Below are 4,304 nucleotides of genomic sequence, written 5' to 3'. Positions count from 1 at the left end.
TCCAGGGGTGGACTGGGTACCAAAAGAGGCCACGGAAATCTTTTTCAAAGAGGCCCCAAACTACACATTTTCAGCAAGCCCAACCCTTTTCCCAATGGAAAATTTGAAAATATCACACAAAAGCGGCCCAGGGTGCAGAGGCCTACCGGGAAATCTCCAGAGTTCCGTATTTGCCAGTTAACCCTTGGTTGTACTGAGCTCAGATATGTGCCTTTCTAAGAGACTATGACGTTTGCTGTCCCCACACCCATACATCTACCAACAAGGCCAATTTGGTACCCTCCTACGTCCTCTCACACTAGTTGTTGTCCTGCTTGTATTTCCTTATGATTGAACATAATCCATCTCCACACCACCACCTCACCACCACACAACCAAAACTCTCAATGTGAATGCTAGTGGAGAACTCAAAACATTAATTATTGCTAAATGTAATTAGTAACTATTTAGACAAGTTTGTTTCAATACACACAACCCGTAACACCTGACAAAATGTGGCGGGATTCAAATACCACTTTACATGGGATTATGGATTATTCCTCAAAATATTTCTCAGAAAATTATGGTAAATCGTTAATTTTAAAGCACACTGCACCAATGCCATTTTTAGAAAAGAATGTTGTATTTTTGTATTTGTTTTTTTATAAAAATGCAAATTTATCTAAGAAGCAACTGTGCACGGGTAAGGGTATATTGCAGCACGTATAAATAGATGATGATTGGAAAATGGTTGGTCGGAGATCCAAGGACGAACGCTGTTAGCCAGATAGGTAACTGTCTGGACAGTAAGACTTGTTGATCTTTCATGAACTGTGGTGTTGTCAGTGACATGCTAGCACAATGCAGATGACTGGCGGGAGAATGCCTGCGCCCCATCTTTTTGCTTTCAGCATTTTTTTATTTTTTATTTCCATCCTTGCAAATGTATGGCTGCGTGGCGGAGATGACGTTCCTTTTAACCAGGTAAGGTGATGCTTGCGTCGATAGTGCCTTAGACACAATGGGCCTCATTCCGACCCTGGCGTTAACCAAGGCGCTTATAGCGCCTTGGTTGACGCCGTTATCTTTCCGACTCCTCCATGGTGAATGGTGGAATTACCGCCCCATTCCAAGGTTGGCGGGGTCGGTAATTCCCCATTCACCAAGGGCCCTTCCCCATTCCCATTTTTGCCCCATAGGGCTCAATGGGAATGGGGAAGGCGCTAATTACGGCACCGTAAAAAAGCAGGCGTTAAGTACCAACCCGCAAAGGGAACTCGGAGTAGGGCGGTAAGGGTTTAACGGCACCGGTCTCGTTAACGGTGACCGTTAACCCTTACCGCCCGACTCGGAATGACCCCCAATGCATGTAGTTTTGAATATGTCCAGCCAGTGAAGTGCCCTGAGCAGTGATGGACTGGTCTCCAGGGAAGTCGGGATATTTCCCGATGGGCATCTCAATCATGGGCATCTCCTGTGTGGTTGCCTATTTTATTTCCAAATGTTGCTACATGGAAGGTGTTGGGCCGGCTCGCACTGTGTAATATGCAGCCACTTTGAAAAACGTTTCCAGGGCCTGTTTTGGTTCCCAGTCCACCCCTTGGTGTGGTGGAGGTACACTTTAACTACTTAAACATGTTACTTAACTTCCTGATTCTCGTGATCACTCTTGCTGCGGTGCGATGTGGTGAATCACTCTGAGAGGTGTGAGGGCTGAATCGGGGACTCCTTTTAGGAGTGGTTTACCCCATCTCGTGCAATAGTGCCAGTGAATTGACAGCACTCCTGCAGTCTGGTGGAGGAAGAATAGCTTTTATTTTGCATAAATAGCAGACGTTCTTTTTTTTTTGTTGATGATATGCTGTAGAAGGCAGTCTGCAATTGACTGTACACTCCAGCAATTTGGCAGTCAGGGATAGATTCAGCAGGAACCCTTCAGGATTCTTGTAGGATAGCTATGATTAGATGAGCATCTTTCTAGATGAGTTGCCACTGAGCAGAAACTCTGTTTTGGTGGATTTAATTTCGGGGAGGGGCTCGTCATCCACGATTGGATGCATTTTAGACATCGTTTTAGCCGCAAGACGTCTTCAATGCGACTGACAGCTGATGACAGACACATTATTTAAAAGAGTGTATTTTAATGCACACTGGGCAAGTGACTTTGTTTACGGACGCTGATGGAAGGACTCTGAGACGTGGTCGGGAGTTTTCTACATTGCTCAGTAAAGCAGACACTGTAAGTTCCCAAAGATGGCAGGTAATTTCCACAGGCACAGGGACATATAATGCCAACTTGCAAAGGCCTAATATGCGTTTTTGCCAGTTTAGTCTAATTAAAGGTGATTTAATTAATTAAAGGTCAGTTTGGCAAGTCTCCATATGCCCACCAGTTGTAGGTATGGCCTTGCCTCCCCCTGCATGATCAGTAACACTATTTGAAGCCTTCAAATGCCCAGTGTTTTGCCAAGTTTCCTCCCTATGTGTCCTGCTGCAGTTATCCCAATGCTCGAGAGTCCTTCCATTATTCATGTTTTGTCAGTGCAGTTCACCTAATGATCTCCTTTCCGGAGCATCAATTCTTGCCTCTGCTGCTGCTGCAGCTATGGTGGAGGCAGGCCCATTCTCTAATGCAGTCAATATGGGACAGGGAACACTGTCAAATAAAGTCCTGTGTTGATTGTCCTCCTGCATGCTCCCAATGTCGGTGTTGAGCCTTCAGTGGAGAAGAGAAAGAGCAGGTGGTGCACTGCTTCTGCTTGGCCTGTGGCCTCGCCAAACCACTGATGAGATGTGTCCATTTCAGAAGCATCACTGCATGCACTCCTGATATAACAGCCCACCTTAGATCCACTGTGAAGCATGATTTAGTCTGAAAGACCACAGTGAGTGTCTTCTGGAATTGATCCGTAAGCACAGCACTCTGTGGCATGCCACATGATGGAGTCAGGGCAGGAGCAGCAAAGGCGCTCAAGAGGAGTGGGAGGGGCTTCTGGGTTTTACTGTCTGAAACCCTAAGGTTTCCGACACATAGGGCCTCGATAACAGTTTGGCAGTATTTTCAGAGCATATACCACTAAGTCAAATTCTGTTAACACTACTCGGATCTGTCAGATGAGGAGGGGAAAAGTAGATGTGTTAATCCCCATTCATTGGGTATTTATCATGGGAAATAAGTCTTCCAGTAAGTAGTAAAATCTCATTTTTCGGAGGCAGTATGTAGGAAAAACCTACAGTCAGGGTCTAGCGATGTTGCCTCAATGTCACCTTCAACCTCGTAATGCAGTAGGGCGATAAACGTGATGGTTATTCCGTTATCTGCATTTTCTTTACAGCACCGGCATTCTCATAGCGATGACCATAGCCCAGTGAGATCAGTGGCATGATCCTTGATCTAGAGGTGTTATATATGTATGTGTTTGAGGTTTCATGTCACGGACGGCTTCATTTGTGGGAGATCTGTAGATGCAAAGCAAACACCAAGACATTCCACATTCACACATTCTACCAGTCCTTAATTAATTATGTGATTTGTTCACTTCTGCTCTTTATCATTTACTTGCGGTACAACCCGGCTTTCTGTAGTTGACATGCACGTGGGTATCTGCAGAAGCCTAGTGTATGTTTTATTGTGTCCTATCTTACTATTTTTGAAAAATCACAAAATCGGCAATGACCTGAAATTGCTGATACTGGTCCGGACCCCGCTCCACCCCTGTTCAGGGCGAACGGGTGGGGTTGGTGAAATTTCACTATCGCCAGTACACCCTAGACTGGTATACCAACCTTGGCCCAACATTTCAGCCCAGCAACTGTTATGGGGCTGGAGTCAACCCCGAACAGTCAAACACACGTTCACAAATACATATATAGATTTGGTTGCATGTCAAATATGTCGGGTCTCATTACGACTTTGGAGGTAGCCATGCCCTTAATAAGGGCATGGCTACCTCCAAAACGTGTCCGGGTTCCCTGAATGGGGAAATACCGGGCCATTCGGACTTTGGAGGGCCCGGTATTTCCGCCTTCAGGGAACCTGAGACCAGTCCTTCCCCATTCGAGCCCCCATAGGGCTCAATGGGAATGGGGAGGGAGCTAACAACGGGCCCGCCCTGGTCCCCTCGTGGAACCCGCTCTGGACGTCTGGTAAAACCAGACGTCCAGAGCGGGTCCCGCGAGGAAACCTCATAATAGGGCGGAATGGGTTTAACGGTGCCGGCACCATTACCGGCGCTGTTAAACACATTCCACCCTTCTTGTAATGAGGCCCGTCGTCTTGAGCTAGATTTTTTTTTTAAGCAATCCCTATATTAAATTGGAGAGTT

The 4,304-nt window shown here is 46.2% G+C and overlaps 1 non-coding gene across 1 annotated transcript; it reads left to right on the top strand.

Annotated features, from left to right (window-relative positions):
• The first annotated feature begins 3,947 nt into the window (after window positions 1–3,947).
• On the top strand, window positions 3,948–4,082 carry LOC138581617 (small nucleolar RNA SNORA49). The gene has a single exon (XR_011304679.1). It is a non-coding gene; the product is annotated as a small nucleolar RNA SNORA49 (small nucleolar RNA).
• The last annotated feature ends 222 nt before the right edge of the window (window positions 4,083–4,304 follow it).

The sequence above is a fragment of the Ambystoma mexicanum genome, chromosome 3p, assembly GCF_040938575.1.
Source record: "Ambystoma mexicanum isolate Mex_15411 chromosome 3p, UKY_AmexF1_1, whole genome shotgun sequence".
In the NCBI taxonomy this organism is placed as follows: domain Eukaryota; kingdom Metazoa; phylum Chordata; class Amphibia; order Caudata; family Ambystomatidae; genus Ambystoma; species Ambystoma mexicanum.
The sequence above is the reverse complement of the archived record's forward strand: the minus strand, read 5'-3'. Positions and strand labels throughout refer to the sequence as shown.